Source organism: Stenella coeruleoalba, assembly GCF_951394435.1.
Source record: "Stenella coeruleoalba genome assembly, chromosome: X".
Lineage (NCBI taxonomy): Eukaryota > Metazoa > Chordata > Mammalia > Artiodactyla > Delphinidae > Stenella > Stenella coeruleoalba.
In genome coordinates, this window is record NC_137152.1 from 96,268,591 (window position 1) to 96,291,460 (window position 22,870).

The window sequence follows — 22,870 nt, forward strand, 5'->3', positions numbered from 1 at the left end:
GGAAACGTTTCTGAAAATAAAATGAGGGACGTTAATGTAAAATCTGAAAAGCTTAGGAAAAGAAAATGATAAAACTCTTTTACCATTAGAAGATATGAATGAAAGGAGAGAACTGAAGCTCAGCTAGAGGATGGTGGGTGAGCGTGGTGGATGTAGAGGAAGACATTATCATAAAATCACCCAGGCCCCAGCCACATCACAGGCTGACCTCACAATTACAATGCAGGGATCCTCTGCCCCACTTGGCTTACTATTAAGTGCAGTAGCTCATCAGAATAAAACAAGAGTGGTGAGAGCCACGGCAGGGGTGAGCCAGGGGACAGTCAGAACACAGAGGAGGGCCCTATAATCCGCGGGGTCAGGCTTCTCACAGGGGGTCATGTGCAGGCTGTAGGACTAGTATCCTCAGCAACTGGAAGCTCCGAGGGATCAGAGCTCTAACCAATGTGAAGGCTACGTACCTTACCACTGTGGTCAGAGAGCCCCAAGCTGGAGGTCCAAGAGGCGGGAGGAGCACACTGTTTCCAAGTTGAAGGTCTTGAGCTGTGGTGCTGAGGTCTCAGGGGCACTGGATGTCAGTGGGGACTTCAAAACCGTCAAGTGCTGGCTCCCCAAATATCACCAATGCACCTGTTGATAGGACAATGCTGAATTTATCACTTACCTCTGTAAGGGAGAACCCTCACCTCGCAAAGCTTTGCCAGTGTTTCAGGGAGGAAGGAAAGGGCAGAATTTATTGAGAAATGAAAGCATGGTTTAAGGCAGAGGGTCTTTCAGCTCTGGGGCTTGATTAGGATTGGGTAAGGATCATGATACCAACAGTCTGGGACTGGTGGAAGCTGCAAGGGGAGGATTTTGAGGAGAGGGACTTAAAGAATTTCAGAGAGCAAACTGTTGCTGCTTTCCATTGAAGAGTTGATGGATCTTTGGGGACGTTGCTGTAGTGAAGAAACTATTTGCCTGGACAGAGGAGTCCTGGAAAAGTAATGCCAGCGAAGACAGTGGACTAGCAAGACACATTTATGTACATAGTATGGCGTGCTTTTGTTTCTGTGTCCAGGCTGAGTGTGCAGATGGACTGTTTCCTCATATACAAAACATTTTTATGAATAATTCACCTTAGGTATGCGTTTATTTGGTAGTGTCAAAATCCTTTCGTTTCTCTGAATCTCGAGGAAAGATAATACCTACTCTTATCCTGAGAAACTAAATAGCTAGCTTTAACAGTCTGGTAAACCCTTTGGGTGGATTATTTTATTTAATCCTCACAAACACCTTGTGAAGTTGGTACTATCATTATCCCTATTTTATAAGAGGAGGAAATTGAGGCTCAGGAGGTAATAATTAGTTCATATCGATGCGGCTACAAATGCATTTTTTCGGAACGTCAACAAAAACCATCTTCAACAAAGCTGCCTTATTCTGTTCCGTTTTTGCAGAAGGGAGCTGGCATCCAGGTTCGAGATAATTATTTGACCATTCTGTCCTCTTTGGGGTCCTTCTCCCTTTGGGGAGAAAGGAGGAAGGGGTGGAGGCCGCCTCCACCTACTCCACTTTGGATCTGGGTCAGCTCCCCTCGGAATCCCAGCTTCGCCCTGGGCCAGCGGCGCGGCCACTTCCGCCGCAGATGCCTCCGCCTCTGCCTGGGCTGCCCCGCGGACCGGAAGCCACTCGCCAGTCCACGCATGCTCCGACCAGCTGGTGATAACAGCGCCGGTTTTGCCCGCTTCCGGCTACCAGGGGGCGCCAAGACATAATCGCGCGTGCGGGGAGGGGTGGCGGTCACGTGGTCAGGGAGCCGAGCGCTGGGGCGTAGGGGACCGCGGCTCGGAACTCCGGACGGCTGCAAGCCTGCTCAGGCTGCTTGTCTTCCTCCATCGCCTTCTTTCGCTGTGCGCGGACCACACGGTGGGACTGTAGCGGCGAAAGCGACTGAGGTCTGGGCGCAGTTATCTGTAACCTCCTGGCGACCCTGCAAGAAGACGCGTGAGTTTCCCGGGCACCAGGAGGCCCTGGGAGGAGACGCCTCACCCTTACTTTGTGGCAGTTTTTGCCCATTCCGCAACGCAAAGAAGGAGGGACTCGGTCCCAGCCTTTCCCCTAGCTCGGAGAGGTGCTGTTCCATCCCCTGGCACGTCCCCCATCGCCCTTAGATAGGTGTGCTTTCCTCTGGAGTATCCCAGGGGGCGGGTCTGGAGGGGAGGAGTTAGTATCTATCAGCTGTTCTGGCAGGACATCCTTGCCTAGTAAGCACTGACCAAATTGCCAAAAAAAAATACCCAAACACACAAACAAAACCCACTAACATTTTCACAGATATGCTGTAATAGAACAATTCACTTGGTTGTGAACAAGGCTTGAGAGTTGCAAGAAGTGAATTTGTTACCTGACTACAGTTTATTGCTTGGAGTAGGGGCCTGGCGCACTCACACTTAAACTGGCAGACCACAGATTGTCCAGATTACACACTGGGATCACCCAACCGGAAACGCATTGTACACCTCATCACGCAGTATTCAGAGAGGCTGACTTTGATGTTTCTGTCAGCACAGCCCCAAACCCCAACCGACAAAAATGCCTCAGAAACTTCATTTACCACAGTTCTTACCAGGTCTTGTCATGGAGGAAAAAAGTTAATTTAGAGAGAAACTAAATAATGTAATAGATTGAGGGATTTTTTTAAAAAAAGAGCCTTTATACTTTGCATACCATTAAATTCAATCATTTTACATGTACACTTGTTTTTACTAAACGTATGGAGTTGTGTAACCATCACCAGAATCCAGTTTTAGAGCATTTTTATCACCCCTCCCCAAATTCCCAAAAGACTGTAGTTAATCTCTCCTCCTACCTCTAGTCCTAAGCAACCATGTAACTGCCCTGTGTCTCTATAGTTGCTTTTTCTGAACAGTTCATGTGAATGGAATTTTACAATATGTGGTCTTTTGTGAATGGCTTCTTTCACTTAGCATGATGTTTTCCAGGTTCATCCATGCTGTAGCATGTATCAGTACCTCATTGCTTTTTTTTTTTACATCTCTATTGGAGTATAATTGCTTTACAATGCTGTTAGTTTCTGCTTTATAACAAAGTGAATCAGTTATACGTATACATATGTTCCCATATCTCCTACCTCCTGCATCTCCCTCCCTCCCACCCTCCCTATCCCACCCCTCCAGGTGGTCACAAAGCACCGAGATGATCTCCCTGTGCTATGCGGCTGCCTCCCACTAGCTATCTGTCTTATGCTTGGTAGTGTATATATGTCCATGCCACACTCTCTCGCCTCATCACAGCTTACCCTTCCCCCTCCCCTCCCCCCTCCCCATATCCTCAAGTCCATTCTCTAGTAGGTCTGTGTCTTTATTCCTGTCTTACCCCTAGGTTCTTCATGACATTTTTTTCCTTAAATTCCATATGTATGTGTTAGCATACGGTACCTGTCTCTCTCTTTCTGACTTACTTCACTCTGTATGACAGACTCCAGGTCCATCCACCTCATTACAAATAGCTCAATTTCGTTTCTTTTTATGGCTGAGTAATATTCCATTGTATATATGTGTGCATGGCGGAATAACATTCCATGGAATGGGTATACCACATTTATTTATCCATCTATCGGTTGATGGACATTTATTTCCACTTTTTGGTTATCATGGGTAATCCTACTGTGAACATTTGTGAGGACATATGTTTTCAATGCTCTTGATTTCACTGCCCTGCTCAGGTGCTGCCATAGTGCCCTTAGCAGACCTCTGTCGTAACACTTAACACACTGCCCTGTAAGCTTGGGTTCATTCTCTGTCTCTACACTGGAAAGGGCAAGGACCATGTTCACTTGTTCCCTGGTCTAGGAGTGGGATTTCTGGGTCATAAGGTGACTGCATGTTTAACTTCTTTAGGAACATCCAGACTGTTTTCTAAAGTGGCTGTACCATTTAATATTCCCGTCGGTAAATGTATGAAGGTTCCAATTTCTCCACATACTCACCAGCACTTGTTTTGTCTTTTTGTTTGGTATCTCATTGTGATGTTAATTTGCCCAGACTGAGTGGTATTTAGCTAGTTTCACTTCACTTTAATGGATCCCTATTTTAATATTTTAATCTAGGAGCTGAAATGAATAATACATGGTCCCTCCTTGCAAGGAGCTCATATATAGTCCCTTCAGGGAGACAGGTAGAGAAACAGATAATTACAGTACAGTGTGTTAAGTGTTCTGATGGAGCTGAGCAAGGGATGCTCTGGGGAGCAGAGAAGAGGGACACCTAACCTAGTCTGGCAGGGGGAGGATGGAGGAAAGTATTCTTTTCTAAGTTGAAGTATAGTTGATTTACAATATTATGTTAGTTTCAGGTGTACAGCAAGGTGATTCAGTTATATATTTTTCAAATTCTTTTCCAATATAGGTTATTACAAGATACAGAATATAGTTCCCTGCTCTATACAGTAAGTCCTTATTGTTTATCTATTTTATAGGTAGTAGTATGTATCTGTTAATGCCATATTCCTAATTTACCCCTCCCCCCACTTTCCCCTTTGGTAACCATAAGCTTGTTTTCTATGTCTGTGAGTCTGTTTCTGTTTTGTATCATTTGTATCATTGTTTTTAGATTTCATATATGTGATATCATGTAATATTTGTCTTTCTCTGTTTGACTTACTTCACTTAGTATGGTATTCTCTAGGTCCATTCATGTTGCTGCAAATGGCAATGTTTCATTCTTTCTTATGGCCGAGTAGTATTCCATTGTATATATGTACCACATCTTTATCCATTCATCTGTCAGTGGACATTTAGGTTGCTTCCATTTCTTGGCTATTGTCTATTGTAAATAGTGCTACTATAAACATTGATGTGCATGTATCTTTTCGAATTATGTTTTTTTCCAGATATATGCCCAGGAGTGGGATTGCTGGATCATATGGTAAATCTAGTTTTAGTTTTTAAAGGAACCTCCAGACTGTTTTCCATAGTGGCTGCACCAATTTACATTCCCACCAACAGTGCAAGAGGGTTCCCTTTTCTCCACACCCTCTCCAGCATTTATTATTTGTAGATTTTTTGATGATGGCCATTCTGACCGGTGTGAGGTGATAGCTCTTTGTAGTTTTGATTTGTGTTTCTCTGATAATTAGCGATGTGGAGCATCTTTTCATGTGCCTGTTGGCCATCTGTATGTCTTCTTTGGAGAAATGTCTATTTAGGTCTTCTGCCCATTTTTTTGATTGGGTTGTTTGTTTTTTTGATACTGAGTTGTATGAGCTGTTTGTGTATTTTGGAAATTAATCCTTTGTTTGCAAATATTTTCTCCCAGTCCGTAGATTGTCTTTTTTGTTTTGTTATGGTTTCCTTTGCTGTGCAAAAGCTTGTAAGTTTGATTAGATCCCATTTGTTTATTTTTGCTTTTATGTCTTTTGCCTTGGGAGACTGAATTATGAAAATATTGCTATGATTTATGTCAGAAAATGTTTTGCCTATGTTCTCTTCTAGGAGTTTATGGTGTCATATCTTATATTTAAGCCTTTAAGCCATTTTGAGTTTGTTTTTGTGTATAGGAAAGTATTAAAAAGGCCTTTTCTAGAAGGCGCTTTAATGTGCCTTGGTTTTCTTTTGTGTATTTCTATCAAAATTACACATGTACATAGTTTTAAAAAGTCAAATACTTCTACAAGGTTGGTTATTTTTAAAAAGAGGAGTCCCCAGCTTTCCTCCCCATTCCCTGCTTCCCCCAAGCCAATAGTTTCTGTTCTTTTAACTCTTTGGATATTTACCTCTATATCTTTAAATAGCATAGCATATTTTTATTTTAGAAGAAAAATTATCAACCTTGACATAGGCCAAACAATCACCATCCTCACTTGCAGTGATTTCTCAATTAGTCAGCCCCATTTAATATTTTTATTTATTTATTTATGTATTTATCTATTTTTGGCTGCATTGGGTCTTCGATGCTTCGCGCGGGCTTTCTCCAGTTGCAGCGAGGGGGGGCTGCTCTTCGTTGCAGTGCACGGGCTTCTCACTGCAGTGGCTTCTCTTGTTGCGGAGCATGGGCTCTAGGCGCGCAGGCTTCAGTAGTTGTGGCACCCGGGCTCAGCAGTTGTGGCTTACGGTCTCTAGAGTGCAGGCTCAGTAGTTGTGGCGCAGGGGCTTAGCTGCTCCGTGGCATGTGGGATCCTCCCGGACCAGGGCTGGAACACGTGTCCCCTGCATTGGCAGGCGGATTCTTTTTTTTTGCAGTACGCGGGCCTCTCACTGTTGTGGCCTCTGCCGTTGTGGAGCGCAGGCTCAGCAGCCATGGCTCACGGGCCCAGCCGCTCCGCGGCATGTGGGATCTTCCCGGACCGGGGCACGAACCCGTGTCCCCTGCATCGGCAGGCGGACTCTCAACCACTGCGCCACCAGGGAAGTCCCAGCCCCATTTAATATTATCACATGGTTAATCGTGAAAGCCACAGTCACAGTGCAACCTACCTTACCATTTAAATGAAAGAAGACAGTCATTACCAACAGTTAGGTGCCAGAGTAACGGAAGTAAGACAAGATATACATTTTAAAGGAGCAGCCAAGGAGTTGTTTTCCTCATTGGTATTTTCATACCATATAACTTCAATAAGCCAGAACCCAATTACAACCGTCAATTAGGAAGAATGTTATTTTCATTCAGACTTTCAAAGAAAAAGCCAAATCACAGACAAGCAGCATAGTATAGGACAGAGGTTGGCACACTATGACCTGGCAGCTAAGAATGTTTTTCCAGATGAACATTTACAATCAGTTTGATGATAGGGAACACTAAGTTTCAACCACAATAAAACAAAATATTATTCTTCAATTCCATTTTTTCATTAGTAGACCTGTATTACAAAACCGTATAATCAATTATTATTATATTTTGAGTTTCATCAGTAAAGAATTTATGGAAATTTTTTTCTGTCATTATATAACTACCTACGTAATATCCTCGATTTTGCTTCTTGGCCCATATAGCCTAAAATATTGACTATCTGACCTTCACAGAAAAAGTTTGCCAACTCCTGGTTTAACAGAAGAAACCGAGAAATTGCCATGTACTTGCTGGGTGACCTTGGGAAGTCACTTTACTTCTCTGGCCTTGATTTTTATTATCTATAAAGTGAAGATAAAGGGTATGGGTGGTTGAGATAAGCTCGAGGGCGAAAGCCCCCCATCTCCTAAGTCTTTTATTAATTACTTAATTACGCAAATATTTGATCTACTCCTGTGTACCGAGAACTGTTAAAGGCATTGAGGATACATTGGGAAACAAAATTCCTGTCCTGAAAAAATGATACTGTTCTAAATGAAAAGAGACTTAGCTTGCAATGTGTGGTCTGAGGTTGGATCTTAATTTGAACAGGCTAGCTTTATAGGACATTTTGGGGAAAAGTAAGCGGATATGAATATGGATGGGTCTTAGATGAGATGAAAACTTCTTAACGTGGAGTGGTGGAGCTCGTTAGTTGAGAAAAAGCATCATGCACACGCATTACCTCATTTTGGTAGGAAGTACATATACATATTATATATACTTAGAAAAAGATCTGGAAGGATATATACTAAGCTGTTAACAGTGGTAATTTCTGGGTGGTAGAAATGTAATGTTTCTGTTAATTTTTGTTTTCTAATTTTCCACAATGAACAAACATACACTGCTTTTGTAAAAATAAGAGATTCTTTCTAATTTAAAAAGTAATCTCGGGCTTCCCTGGTGGCACAGTGGTTGAGAGTCCGCCTGCCGATGCAGGGGACACGGGTTCGTGCCCCGGTCCGGGAAGATCCCACAGGCCGCGGAGCGGCTAGGCCCGTGAGCCATGGCCGCTGAGCCTGCGCGTCCGGAGCCTGTGCTCTGCAACGGAAGAGGCCACGGCAGTGAGAGGCCCGCATACCGGAAAAAAAAAAAAAAAGTAATCTCTCTCTTCATGGAGCTTACACGCTAGTGCCTCTTATAAGTATTAATGTTGCCAAATCTGTCACTTCTTTTCCAGGGGAACACAAGTAAGAATGGAGGGTGCTCTTCCCCCCGCCCCACCCCGAAGGTAACAAAGGATCAAGGTTTTCTCCGTGAAATAGCCGCAGAATGTAAACTGAGGCTGCTGGCATTTCCCTGAGAGTTTTACTGGTAAGTAGAGCTTTCTTACACTCAAGGCTTTAGGATGGGGTGGGATTTTTGAAGGGTGGCTGGCATTTAAAAAGGAGGACTAGAGAGGCAAACGTTGGCAGTGTCCAGCTAAGCAGCGTGTCTAATCTGATAGCAGAGACAGGTTTATCTCCTCCATTGATGGACACATCAGGCTACAAAAGCCTGATGTGATCAAGCATTTGAATCATGTAACTACTACTCCTCTTATTCTTATTTTAGGCCAGGGCTCTAGAAACCCTGACGTCTATTGTTGTAAATAAAGTCTTATTGGAACACAGCCATACTTCTTTGTTTACTTATTGTCTATCATTGCTTTTGCCCCGCAGTGGCAGAGTTGAGTAATTGTGACAGATGTGAGTATGTGACCCACAAAATCAAAAAAATTTACTGTCTGGCCCTTTAAAAGGAAAAGTTTGTGGATCCCTGTTCTAGGCTCACCAGAAAACTGTCTTAGTAGGCAAGCCTGTGGGGAAAGAATGCCCACTTTACAGTTAAATTAATAAATTGATGTTGTAATCTATAAACTTCATTCTCTTCTGAGATTCATTAGCATGTGTCAGTATTCCCAATTTCAGATGACTCTAAGTTACTTACAAGATTGGAATTCTTTTTTTAAATTGAAATATAGTTGACATGCAATATTATGTTAGTTTCAGTTGTACCGTAGAGTGACTTGACATTTGCATACATTATGAAATGATCACCATGATAAGTCTAGTAACTATCTGTCGCCGTACAAAGTTATTACATATTATGGGCCATATTCCTTATGCTGTATATTACATCCCTGTGACTTATTTATTTTATAACCGGAGGCTTGTTCCTCTTTATTTCCGTCTCCTGTTTTGCTCCCACCACCCTCCTCCCCTTTGGTAGCTACCTGTTTGTTTTCTGTATCTGTGAGTCTGTTTTCATTTTGTTTGTTAGATTCTACATGTAAGTGAGATCATACAGTATTTGTCTTTCTCTGTCAGATTTATTTCACTTAGCATAATATTCTCTAGGTCCATCCACGTTGCTGCAAATGGCAGAACTTCATTCTTTTTTTTGGCTGAGTAACACTCCAGTGTGTGTGTGTTTGTGTGTGTGTGTGTGTGTGTGTGTGTGTCTGTTTTTGTATACACCACATCTTCTCTATCCATTCTACTGTCGATGGACACTTAGATTGCTTCCATATCTTTTTTTTTTTTTTTTTTTTTTTTTTGCGGTATGCAGGCCTCTCACTGTTGTGGCCTCTCCGATTGTGGAGCACAGGCTCCGGACGCACAGGATCCGGATGCACAGGCTCAGAGGCCATGGCTCACGGGCCCAGCCGCTCCGTGGCATGTGGGATCTTCCCGGACCGGGGCACGAACCCATGTCCCCTGCATCGGCAGGCGGACTCTCAACCACTGCGCCACCAGGGAAGCCCTGCTTCCGTATCTTGGCTATTGTAAATGCTGCAATGAACATGGGCGTGCATATATCTTTTCAAATTAGAGTTTTTGTTTTCTTCACATAAACACCCAGAAGTGAAATTGCTGGATCATATGGCAGTTCTATTTTTAATTTTTAAGGCACCTCCATACTGTTTCCATAGTGGCTGCACCAGTTTACAATCCCACTCAACAGCACAAGAGTGTTCCCTTTTCTCCACAAAATGGACAAAAGTATGATGAAAAACAGTATACATGTTTATAGTCTCAAAGTATCTCCCCACAAAATGCTTATTTGTTACAAAGGGCAAAATAGTAACTTCACTGGGGAGAAACCTGGCAGACACCACATTAACCAAATGATCAGAGTTAAGATCAATAGTTGTGGAACAAACTGATACCAGGTGCCTCTTGGTAGGATGCACTGAGAAGGACACAACATCACATCTGTAGTATTCTTGCCAAAACAAATAATCTAAATTGAGTCACGAGGAACCATCAGACAAACCCAAAATTGAAACCAGTTGTATTTTTCAAAAGTGTCATGGTAATGAAAGACCAAATCAAATAGTCTGTTGATTAGGTTATAGTGTTGTATGAATGTTCATTTCCTGATTTATAATATTGTACTGTGGTTATGGAAGATGTTAACATTTGGAGAATCTGAGTGAAAGGTATATGAGAATTCTTTGTGCTATTGTGCCCCTTTTTTCATTGTCTGTACTTCCAAAATGAAAAGTTGAAAATGAAGCATGAGGGACTTCCCTGGTGGTCCAGTGGCTAAGACTCTGCGCTTCCAATGCAGGGGGCCCGGGTTTGATCCCTGGTCAGGGAACTAGATCCCCCAGGCCACAACTAAGAGTTCGCTTGCCTCAACTACAGATCCCACACGCAGCAATGAAGATGCCACGTGCCACAACTAAGACCTGGCACAGCAAAATAAATAAATAAATAATAAATAAAAATAAAAAGAAAGAAAATGAAACATGAGTTATTTATCTCACCCCCAAATATCCCTAGGTTGATCTGACTGCCGTGTGCAGCGTGGCTTACAGAGGGGCCAGACTATAAGTGGGGGGACCAGTCAGGAGACTGTGGCACTAGACCAGGGGAGAGATGATGGTGGCTCAGACTAGGGGGATGGCAGTGGAAATTGAGAGGGGTGGATGGATTCAGCATGCATTTTGGCATCTCCACAGGAAGGACATTGCACAGGAGGGAATAGAAGGGAGACCAGCCTCATTTGAAAAGGATGTTCTCTGCACATTACCTTCAGATAAAATATAGAACAGAATAGACCCTGCATGTCTATATGGGCTTTTTCATTAGTTTTGTGGATTCTAAATCCTCTAGTATGGAAGCAGGACCATTTATCATGGAGATTGTATTTTATCTTCTTTTTCCTCTATAGTTGTTTTTTTTTTTTTTTTTTTTTTTTTTTGTGCGGTACGCGGGCCTCTCGCTGTTGTGGCCTCTCCCATTGCGGAGCACAGGCTCCGTATGCGCAGGCTCACGGGCCCAGCCGCTCCGCGGCATGTGGGATCTTCCCGGACTGGGGCACGAACCCGTGTCCCCTGCATCGGCAGGCGGACTCTCAACCACTGCGCCACCAGGGAAGCCCCTCCTCTATAGTTTTTAATAGTGTTCCTCTCACGCAAGGGAAAACAAGGAAAGGAGCTTTCTTTGGTTCCCTCCTGTGTCTACCTCTGCCAAGGAGTTTTCTCTTGAGAATCCCTCTCTGCTCTTTTTACGAAAGAGTTTGAATTCTGTGTTGTCACTCAAATTGTGACCTTTACAGGGTCCCATTGGTCAACTTGGGTTTCCACATGATGTGTCCTTCCCTACATTTACGCTCAATAAAAATTTGTCTGTTTTTCAAGGCTCAGCTCAAGAACCAGCTCCTCCAAGTTGTCTTCCTGGATTTACTCAGCCTAAAGTAATCCTTCTTTTTCCTAGGTAAGTCATAGCTCTTAGTTTATTCCTTTTATTTAGCCCCCATTCACTCTTTCACAGTTATACTCATTGCTTTGTACTTATTTGTTTATTTTGTTTGTTTGTTTGCTTTGGCTGAGTGGCATGTGGGATCTTAGTTCCCTGACCAGGGATTGAACCTGTGCCTCCTGTAGTGGAATCGTGGAGTCTTAACCACTGGACCACCAGGGAAGCCCCTGTACTTATTTGTATTCATGACTTACCTCCTCTACCAGATTTTAAATTCCTTGAGGGAAGGTACTTAGGTTGTTCAGCTTTAAATGAATTATTTTCTTTCTCATCATCAGATGCAAAAGATGTTCAACAGTAAAATAAGTTGACAAGTTCCCCCATGTACCTTGAATCTAATCTTTAGTTTCTCTTGTTTCTAGTAAGGACTTTTCCTGTGAAATGCTGGAGTCACTCCTTTGTCTCCAGCGATCTCCTTTGTAACTTAAAGCCTGTTTTCTATGATTTTCTTTGCCATTCCTTTGATGGGGCTGCTCCCACCAGGGGGAGCTCCTTACTATAGCTAGGTCAATTTTTTTTTTCTTTAGAGGCAAAAGAAAGGAGACTTCATCAGGCAAAATATCAAAGCAATGGGAAAACAAATAATAGGAAGTAAGAACTGCACATACGTCTCTTGGGACTTGACTTGGTCTCAGCACCAGTTGACCCAAATGCCATTTCACTTGTTATATTGGGTTCTGGTATGATTCTGGCCCATGTGTGAAGATTTCCCTCTTCCCAATCTTTTATTTCTTCTACAGATATATACTGAGCATATGCTTTGTGTCAGGTATTGTTATAGATGCTGAGGCTTCATCTGTGAACAAGACCGACCAAGTCTCTGACCTCATGGAGCTTATTTCATATGTGGGCAACAGATAATAAGTAAGTTAGATAGATAATAATATGTAGTATATTAGATAGGGATAAGTGCTAAAAAGAACAAATAATGCAAGGTCTTGAAGGCCATTGTAAGAACTTTGATTTTTACTATGAGTGAGATGGGAAGCAGTGGGGGATTTTGAGTAAGAATGGTGTGATCTGACATGTTTTAAAAGGATCACTCTTGTTTTTTGGATAATACGTTATGTTTAAGGGGATAAGCTTGGGCCAGGCTGGTAACTGGAATTTGGGAGAAGTTGTTGGATTTGGGGGTATATCTTGAAGGTAGAGCCAATTGGATTTGCTAACAGATCAGATGTGGGATGTGAATGAGGAATCAAGGAAAACAGGGTCACCATGTTACATAACACCAATAGCATTGCATAAAATGTGGCTCGTGCCCTCTGGAGTTGTATAACACAGTGTTTCTGTTCGAGACGATGCCAAGGTTTTCATCCTGAGCAGCTGGAACGATGGAGTTGCCACTAACTGCAGTGATAAAGACTGTGGGTAGACAAGGTTGGGAGTATATTGGAAGTTGACTTTGGGATATGTTGAATTTCAGATGCCAGTTAGACATCTAAGTCTAACTTAGATGAGGAGTGAGCTGTGGGATGTATGAGCCTGGCACTCACAGGCGTGGTTAGGGCTGGAGATAAACATTCTTGAGTCATAGGCATCTAGATAGTATTTAAAGCTGTGAGACGGATGAAATCACTGGGAGTGAGGATAGTTAAGAGAAGGGGACCATGGACCCCGCCCTGGGGCACTCCCACAGCCAGAGATTTGGAAGACAATGAGGAACCTGCAAAGGAGACTGACAAGGAGTGGCCAGGAAGATGGAAGGAAAACCGGAAGAGAATGGTGCCCCGGAAGCCACGTGAAGAAGGTGCTTCTGGGAAGGGGGGATGATCAGCTGTGAGAAGTGCTTCTGGTTGGCCGAGCAAGATGAGGACCGAGAATATTCAGTGGACTCTAGCAACATAGAGGTCAGGAGTGGCCCGGATAAAAGCCTTTTCAGTGGACAAAAGCTTGATTGGAGTGGGTTCAAGGGAGAAGGGGAAGAGAAAAATTGTACACAGGGAATATAGACAAATCTTTTGAAGAGTTTTGCTGTCAAGAAGAGGAGGGAGATGAGGCAGTAACTGGAATGGTGTGTGGGAGAGGGGGTCAAAAGAAGGTATCAGAATGGGAGAAATAGAGCCCAGAGGTAAACCCACGCACCTACGGTCAATTAATCTACGACAAAGGGGGGCAAGAATATACGATGGGGAAAAGACAGTCTCTTCAGCAAGTGGTGCTGGGAAAGCTGGACAGCCACATGTAAACCAATCAAGTTAGAACACTCCCTCACACCATCCACAAAAATAAACTCAGAATGGGAGAAATAATGGAACGTTTGCCCCAGGAGTACTCACTGGTCGTTGGAGTTCACTAGTCCGTAGTCACGTGCATTTCTGGGCATAGTAGCCAGTAATCGTCAGAGAAGCTAGATGTTGAGGGAGGGGAAGTTGCCAGTAGGTTTGACTGGAACAAACTCTAAGGAAACCCGTGGGCAGCCTTTACTAAAACTGGACTCAGACCCTCTGCAGTTAGGGAAAGGGAGAGTATCTCCACGTGTGGAAATGGCTGGGGCCGTGAGCTCTAGCCATCCCCCTCGTCCACTGGGTGATTCCAGCCTCCTTTGCCAACCTTGAAGGATCCGGCCTCAGTTACACTGAAGACAGCCTGTAGATCCGCTTCCGGAAACATTATTATCTCTTATTATCTAGAGAAGGGAGAGGAAAAGAAATTTCTGTAGATACTGTGAGCATGACAAAACCCTAGGTAGAGTTTGAACCAAGTGGGAAAAGTGACATAAAAATTCAGGTCACAGTTCCGCGAATGACATCCCTGTTCCTTGGCAGGAAGTGGCCTCAGAAGCCATTGTCGGGCCAGGCTTGCTTCCTAGCTCTGTGTTTTAGTGATGATGGCTTTGAAAACACATACAAGTTTTACTTGGTCTCCATGTCCTGTTTTTATTTGAACTTGTTTCCGATTCTCATGTCTTCAAGGCCCAGCTCAAGTGTCACTTGTTCTGCAGAGCCTTCTGTGAGCCCCGTCGCAGGCAAAATGAACCATTTCCTTCCCTGAGTTTCGATACCACTTTTTCTCTTTCTCTCTTCTCGCACATGTTACACTGAGTTGTGTGTGGTTGTAAACAGAAAAGGCGGCAGAGTGTGGTGGATAAGAGCACGGGCTCTGGAGCTAGGCTGCTTGGGTTTAAATAGTGCTTCTTGCAAATTGCTTAATCTCCTTGTGCCTCAGTTTCTCACCTGTCTTATCTCAATATAAAATAATAGTAGCAGTAGTGCCCTCATAGGGATTTTGTAAAGAGGAAAGAATATGTGTGAAGTACTTAGAATAGTGCCCAGCATGTAGTAAGTGCTCAATAAGCTTTCGTTATTTGTCTCTCTTCTCCTTGAGGAATTAGATGATGCCCTTATGTTAGCACTGGGCTTGGCACAGAGTGCTAGGTGCCTAACACATTTTTGTGTGACTAAACCAGGTTCATGTTTAACGGTTTCATATGTGTATAGCCCTTTCATCAGCTCGCTTATTTATTGCTGTGTACTGCTCCATGTAGCGGTTAAGAATGAAGGTTCTAGGGCCTGATGGCCTAGTTTGTGTCATTGCTTAGCCACTTATTAGCTTCTTAACCCCTCATTGCCTCAGCTTCTTCATCTGGAAAATGAGAAAAAATATAGGAAGTTAAACACGGTTACTGAACATTTGGATATTAACTATATTTATTGTTAATCTTATCATTAATTAAATGATTTAATAAACACGTACCATGTTCCGTGGACTGTGCTAGACAGTAGAGATGCAGAGGGGAGTACGGCTTGGTTCCTGCTCTAAGAAAACCTCTCAGCTAGTGAAGGCAACAAGTCAGTATGTATAGAGCCTGGCAGAGGAAGGGAGCAATGAGGGGAAATGGGAGGGCAGTAAGGTTTTCTAGAGCAGGTACATCCTGAGCTTTGCATCTGTGGGTTGAGGATCCTGGAATAAGAATGCCAAATGGGTATCAAAATCCCTTTTGTGGTTCATCAGAAATGAGTTTTATAACAGATTTCTCCCATCAATTTCTTTAACAAGACCCCTTAACGAGAGGCTCCACCGTGTATTTGGAAACCTAGAGAAACCATTCTGGGCCAACAACAACGTATCATCAGGCCAACCTAAGTGTACCAAAAATGGTTTTGAACAGTTTTCCTCGAGCAAAACTCCTCTTTCCTTTTGTAGTTAAGCCAGAGAGCCCTCGCAGGCAGAAGACCGCATTCCAGGTGCCTCTGTCCTGCCCTCTCGCTCCCTCCCAGTGAATTTTCTGAAAAGGTTGGCATTTATCTTCCCTTCCTCACCCCAACAATCAGGTGAGAGGGAAAGCAGAGAGCGGCGTGTTTTCTAGGAAAAGATCAGGACCCCTTTCTAACTCACACTTGTAATAGGGACCTTGCTGAGATGGTGGGATGGGGCTGTATTTGCATTCTTCAGATCAAGGTCAGAGTATGGGTAGATGAAAACCTTTGTCTTTTGTCTCTTAGAAAACCAATAAAGCCAGTGAAGCTTGTCTATATTCCCCAAGTAGTTCATAAGAACAATAGAATTCAGAGTTCCTGGTGTTCCTCTGGAGCTGATTTTGGCAAGTGATAAGCAGCTTGTAAAAGGGCTTATTATTGAGTGGAGTTTTGGCCGCCTGACTTTTAAGGTTGGTTATTTATTTTGCATGTTGTATAACAGGAGCATTGGGCAATGCTCAGAAGAGGCCTTCTGGGTCAGAGAGTAAGTACTTCTCTGACCATCCCCTCCCGCCAGAAGATTCCGGGTGCGGAGCACGGGCCCAGGCCGTGGCTTTCGTGCAGCCCCTAACCACCAGACAGTCCTTCTCTTAGGGGTTGAATACATGGACATTTCCATCCAGTCCCAGCCCGAGAAAAATATATGTGTGTAATTTCTGAAACTTACACTGATAACGTGACTGCCTTTGAAAGACGTGTTTCTAAAGACACGTTTTGGTCACGTACAACAAGTAGTCATATACGGGGTCCTTGTCATCTGAGTAGGTAGGTGCTCTGAAAGGTAGGGCTTTCAGCAGCTTGTGAATAGCGCCCAGCTGGAAGCATCCCCAGCCCTTTGAGTTCAAGCTCTAAAGCGATGTGCCTTCTGCCTCATGCTGGCCTTGCTGGCTCTCCAAGAGAGATCCAGACGCTTTAGAGACAATGAGTGAGGGAAGCTCCTCTTTTTTCCTATTCCAAACTTGAAAAGTGAATTGAACCAGGGCCCTCACGAAACTGAGATGGTCTCGACAGAGAGAAACTTACTGGTGGCTCTTTTTTCACTTTTCTCTTGTTTGATTTTTATGGGAACCTGAATTTATGAGGAACTTCTGTTTATAGAGGCTATAAGCCAGCATTTGTGTCCAGTGGTGTTAGTCAAATGGGAAACAGCAGGAGGTTATAGGTGCCTGGGAAGAGATTTCATGAGCCATTGAATGCGTTTTGGATACTTTATGATATTTTGAAGACACATGTCTTGGGAAAGGTGGCCTTTACACTTGAAGTTACTGTTTTAGGCTGAACCATCCTCCCTCAGAGACAATGTTTTGTTGAAGAAAGTCTTGGAAAACATGTGACATCCAATCATCCTCTTAGAGTTTGTGAGTAAGTGTGACTAGGTTAAACTTAGTGCACTAAAGTCTCTGGCGTTGGGGATGGGCCGCTACTTCGGCTTCTGTATTAGTCAGGATAGGGTACACTCTGACGCAGTAACAAATAAACAACACAGGATTATTTGTTGCTCACGTAAATAAGGTTTGATGCAGACTGGTTGGCTCTCTTTAATCTTGTTGCAATGCCATCTGGCACACGTGACCTCCAGGGGCATCATGGCAGAGGAAGAGGCAGCTGGAAACCCGTATGCCTTAGCTGCCTCATCCCAGCCCTGACACACGTCACTTCACGTATTTCAGTGACAGGAACCAATCACTTCGCCCCAGTCTAACTGCAGGGGGTACGTAGAAGCATACTTGGTGTATTTGGTGGCTGTCAACAGTCTCTGCTACATACCCTGGGTACCAACTGACCCTTAACTTCCCACTCCACTCTCAGGGAATGTATGATGCTGATTTTCTAATTCTGTAACAGCCTGGACTGTGAAGACCAAACCAGCTCTCCAACCTGACAGACAGCGCTTGTTTTATCTAAGGAAAGGGGACAGGATGGGCAGCGCTCACCTGTCTGACAGGTACAGTCCTTTTCCTTGCCCTCCCTCGTCGCTCACCATGAAGCACACATTCTCACTTCTGCTCTGTCCTGAGAGTCACACTCATATGAACAGAAGAATTGCCCCCAGGTCAGACACCTTTGTCACTCTAGTCCCAGGTTCCAGGTCTGACTGGAGCTGCGGGAGTGTTTGATGAGAAAGTGCAAGAGTTGTGTTTATGAAGTTCTCACAAGGTTGGGGCAGGCTGTCCATGTCTCTAGTGGGCCTACTGCCCCAGGGTTGAGTCACCATAAATTAATTTACGGCAAACCCTCTGACAAGATTGAGGGAGCAGAATTCCCCCAGTGTCCAGGAGTATCACTGAGATAGGGAACTCACTCCCCTCCCAAAGCCAAGTTTTCCACAGTTCAGATGGTCCTTCTCCCAGGAGGAGGATGACCAGTGGAGCCATTTCCAGATTTCTCACTAGAAGTGAGGACCAAATTCCCAGAAGGGACCTGAGAGTAAAAAAGTGGTTGCCTTCTCCTGTCTTGACTTAGCGTGTTTAGCTGAACCATAACCACTAGAGTATACTAGAGTGTGTGTGTGTGTGTGTGTGTGTGTGTGTGTGTGTGTAAAAATCGATCCTGTGGTACTTGGTGACTTCGGCTGCCCAGCCCTTGCAACAATTTTCTTCTGTTGTTGTTATTTTCCCTTGGAATCACAGGCGTGAGCAAACTAAGGAAATAATAATTTACTCTTACTGCCTTTAGTGTCTTCCAGAGGAAGGGGTGGCTGGAATCAGTGTAGACCAATCCAAGGAGTGCACATCTGCCAGAATTGCAGCTCAGCTTCCTTGCCTCCGGCATGTGTATCTTTCTGCAGGGTAGGCCCTAGACCAGACGTAAGTAAGTTAGCCGCAGGGTGACTGCTTGGCTGGTTAGCTGGCTGGCTTAGAAGGGTGTGAAGGGGCAGCAACATAAGGAGATAGGGGTTAGGCAGGGCTGTATCTGAAAGAGGGGCAGGATGATTAGTTTTTCCTTTCTCTCCTTTGGCTTCGTTGCGATACTCTGTGTGGGTCTTGTTAGCTCGAATCTGGATGAGACTCACCCAGATAGACAGTTCTGAGATACAAATCACATCCCCTTACCTTCTAGAATCACAGCCAAACTCATTATGGTTAAAAGATTTCTGAGACTCAGTACAGCATTCACTTTGGTTGGAGTTTTCCATTTAAATTTATTTCACACATATAAGCATTATGTCCTTTATGATGTGTTTTTAATTGTTTATCAGTTATTCCGGATTGAACCACTTTACAAAATTTCTTTGTGTTTTCTTTATGGGAGAACATCGTTCGATGGTTGCTGTTTATATTCCCCCCTTTCTTTCCCAGAAACAAAATTTTAATTCTTCACTTTGACTTTTTCATGTCCACCTCTTCCTGTTTCATACTCCTGCTGTTGATTGACACTTTCCTCACTAAGTTTCCTCCTACTTCCCAATATCAAAACCTAAGCTTTTTCTCTTTTCCATATCTTTAGTTTGAGATGTTGTGTATGATTTCTAGTAAAACTGGTGAGTGATCGAAGATACTTAACTTTGAGCCAGTTAGACTCTCTCAGCCTTCTGTGATCTTTCCAAGGACTTCAAAGTAATTCACCTTGAAAACTAAAATATGTCATTGTAGTACTTCATTTATCATCTCCAAATATCTGGGAACTAGGTAGAGGCAAGTTTTATCCCTTCTACCTTAGGAATGGTCAAATCAAGTTTCAGAGATGAACCTTGTCATCATCCTGCTAGTTGTTTGATGTCCAGGCCAAAGTAATCAAATGCTGACCTGTGGATTCTGCATTATTACCTCCATCCTGGGCTAAAAAGGACACTGGGACAGGCTGAAGGAGACTGCCCTGCATCGTGTGGGTGTTAATGGTCTGGCAGAGGCAGGACTCTGAGGTTATAGGTCCCCAGAAGGCAGGGACCCCAGCATCTAGGCAATCCTCCTTTTATATCTTATGCGTAGCTGGGCCTTTGGGGCCTGACCCAGCTCTCCCAGCAGGACCCTGTGGTAATCCTCGTCTACAGAGGATGTGGACACAGTGGGGATTTAGCTGTCAATAATATAGACAGTAGAAAATTTCAAATGTTGCTTCTTAAAGTAACAAGTGATGGCTGAGGATGTGAGAGAGAATGGCCTTCTCTGCAGTTTATCAAATGAAGTATTGACTATGAAAATGGTTTCTAAATTGTAAAAACATGGAACACATGATGGCTATTGGTACTACATTGTAAATTGCATGTGTTATTTTTCTCCCAGGATTTTAAAGAAAGACCTCAATGGTCTCAAGTATTACCATAGTTAAGAAACTTCAAAATTCACTTTATTTACCTTACTTCTGATTAGTGCATTTTTGTTTTGCTGGAAGGTAGAGCCCATGGCTTAGTTATTTTTTCTCCAGCTTCACTGAGGTGTAATTGGTATGTAAAAAACTGCAAATAATTAATATATATATAATTTGGTGAGTTTGGACATGTGAATGGACCTAGAAGACATTATGCTAAGTGAACTAAGTCAGTCACAGAAGGACAAGTACTGCATGATTCCTCTTATATGAGGCATCTAAAACAGTCAAAAGTAAGGATGGTGGTTGCCAGGGGATGGGGGGATGGGGATATGGGAAGGGGGTTGGTGTTCAATAGGTATAAAGTTAGAGATATATAGTACAAGATGAGAAAGTTCCAGAGGTCTGCAGTACAATGTAGTGCCTATAGTTAACAATAAGGTATCATGTGCTTAAAAATTGATTAGTGCATTTTTTTTATGTCCTTGGGTTTCTCTCTGGATCTGCCTAAGCATGAGAATTCACCTTTTTATGTTTATTTATTTTTATTTTTATTTTTCTGGTAAAATCTGTGTACGCATATGTTTTATTTACTTATTTATTTATTGGAGTATAGTTGCTTTACGATGCTGTGTAAGTTTCTGCTGTACAGAGAAGTGAATCAGCTGTATGTAGACATATATCCCCTCTTTTTTGGATTTCCTTTCCATTTAGGTCACCACAGAGCATTAAGTGGAGTTCCCTGTGCTATACAGCAGGTTCTCATTAGTTATCTGTTTTATACATAATAGTGTATGTATGTCGATCCCAATCTCCCAATTCATCCCACCCCACCCTCCCTGCTTGGTGTCCGTACGTTTGTTCTTCACGTCTGTGTCTCTATTTCTGCCTTGCAAACAGGTTCATCTGTACCATTTTTCTAGATTCCATGTATATACGATATTAATTTACTCTCTCTGACTTCCTTCACTCTGTATGACAGGCTCTAGATCCATCCACGTCTCTACAAATGACCCAATTTTATTCCTTTTTATGGTTGAGTAATAGTCCATTGTATATATGTGCCATGCCTTCTTTATCCATTCATCTGTCGATGGACATTTAGGTTGCTTCTGTGACCTGGCTATGGTAAAGAGTGCTGCAATGAACATTGGGGTGCATGTGTCTTTTTGAATTATGGTTTTCTCAGGGTATATGCCCAGTAGTGGGATTGCTGGGTCGTATGGTAGTTCTATTTTGAGTTTATTAAGGAGCCTCCATACTGCATACTGTTCTCCATAGTGGCTGTACCAATTTACATTCCCACCAACAGTGCCAGAGGGTTCCCTTTTCTCCACATGTTCTCCAGCATTTATTGTTTGTAGACTTTTTGATGATGGCCATTCTGACCGGTGTGAGGTGATACTTCATTGTGGTTTTGATATGCATTTATCTAATGATTAGTGATGTTGAGCATTCTTTCATGTGTTTGTTGACAATCTATATATCTTCTTTGGAGAAATGTGTATTTAGGTCTTCTGCCCACTTTTGGATTGGGTTGTTTGTTTTTCTGATATTGAGCTGCATGAGCTGTCTGTATATTTTGGAGATTAATCCCTTGTCCATTGCTTCATTTGCAAATAGTTTCTCCCATTCTGAGGGTTGTCTTTTGGTCTTGTTTATGGTTTCCTTTGCTCTGCAAAAGCTTTTAAGTTTCATTAGGTCCCATTTGTTTATTTTTGTTTTTATTTTCGTTACTCTAGGAGGTGGGTCAAAAAAGATGTTGCTGTGATTTATGTCAAAGAGTGTTCTTCCTACGTTTTCCTCTAAGAGTTTTACAGTGTCCAGTCTTACATTTAGGTCTTTAATCCATTTTGAGTTTATTTTTGTGTATAGTGTTAGGGAGTGTTCTAATTTCATTCTTTTACATGTAGCTGTCCAGTTTTCCCAGCACCACGTATTGAAGAGACTGTCTTTTCTCCATTGTATATCCTTGCTTCCTTTGTCATAGATTACTTGACCATAGGTGCGTGGGTTTACCTCTGGGCTTTCTATCCTGTTCCATTGATCTATATTTCTATTTTTGTGCCAGTGCCATACTGTCTTGATTACTGTAGCTTTGTAGTATAGTCTGAAGTCGGGGAGCCTGATTCCTCCAGCTCCGTTTTTCTTTCTCAAGATTGCTTTGGCTATTCGGAGTCTTTTTTGTCTCCATACAAATTTTAAGATTTTTTGGTTCTAGTTCTGAGAATTCACCTTTTTAATTTCCTCAGTGCTTCACAGTTTTGGGGATAGTGCAGGGATGCTCCTCTGTTGGAGGTTAGAGCAGATTCCCCAAGCCCTTACTTTGTCAGCACTTCACTTTCTGAAAGAAGAATCTGGCACGGCCTCATGTTTATTCTTGGTTATTCTTCCCAATTTTCTGTCACTCAGAGCTGTCTGAGCCAGGGAGTTGGTGTGGGCACAGGGGATTTTGAGACCTGGCCTGATCCCAGGCAAATATTCAGTAGCACAGAACTTAACCCCAGGCCAGGTTCTGTTCTCTGGAAATTTTCCCCAAACCTGGAAAGAATAGCCACAAACTCCCTCAAACACACAGAGATAGCACTAAAGCCACAAACTTTATTCCCCAAGGCACTTTATTTTCTAGTGCCTTGCTTGTAACATAGCTATAAAGAGTTTTGTATTCTGGTTCCTAGCTGTACAGATTAGAAGCAACAGGAAGAGATGTTGGAGTGGGGGATGGGGGGGGAAGAAGCTCAGAGATACTGACAGAGGAAGTGCTGGCTGAAGGCCTGATATCCTGAAAAGAGACAGAAAAACAAAATGGCATAGCATAATAAAGCATGTTGATTCTGATTACTCT

At 43.1% G+C, this 22,870-nt stretch overlaps 1 long non-coding RNA gene across 3 annotated transcripts in view; it reads left to right on the forward strand.

Annotated features, from left to right (window-relative positions):
- Positions 1-1,741: 1,741 nt before the first annotated feature.
- The window catches only part of LOC307180714, an 85,899-nt gene continuing 64,770 nt past the window's right edge, over positions 1,742-22,870 (forward strand). Inside the window, exons 1-4 of one of the 3 annotated variants that reach the window (XR_013825763.1) lie at positions 1,742-1,986; positions 4,410-4,449; positions 8,008-8,141; positions 11,458-11,533. This is a non-coding gene — a long non-coding RNA (uncharacterized lncRNA). The remainder of the gene's footprint in view (positions 1,987-4,409; positions 4,450-8,007; positions 8,142-11,457; positions 11,534-22,870) is intronic. The other 2 variants (XR_013825765.1, XR_013825764.1) reach the window with 2 other exon arrangements.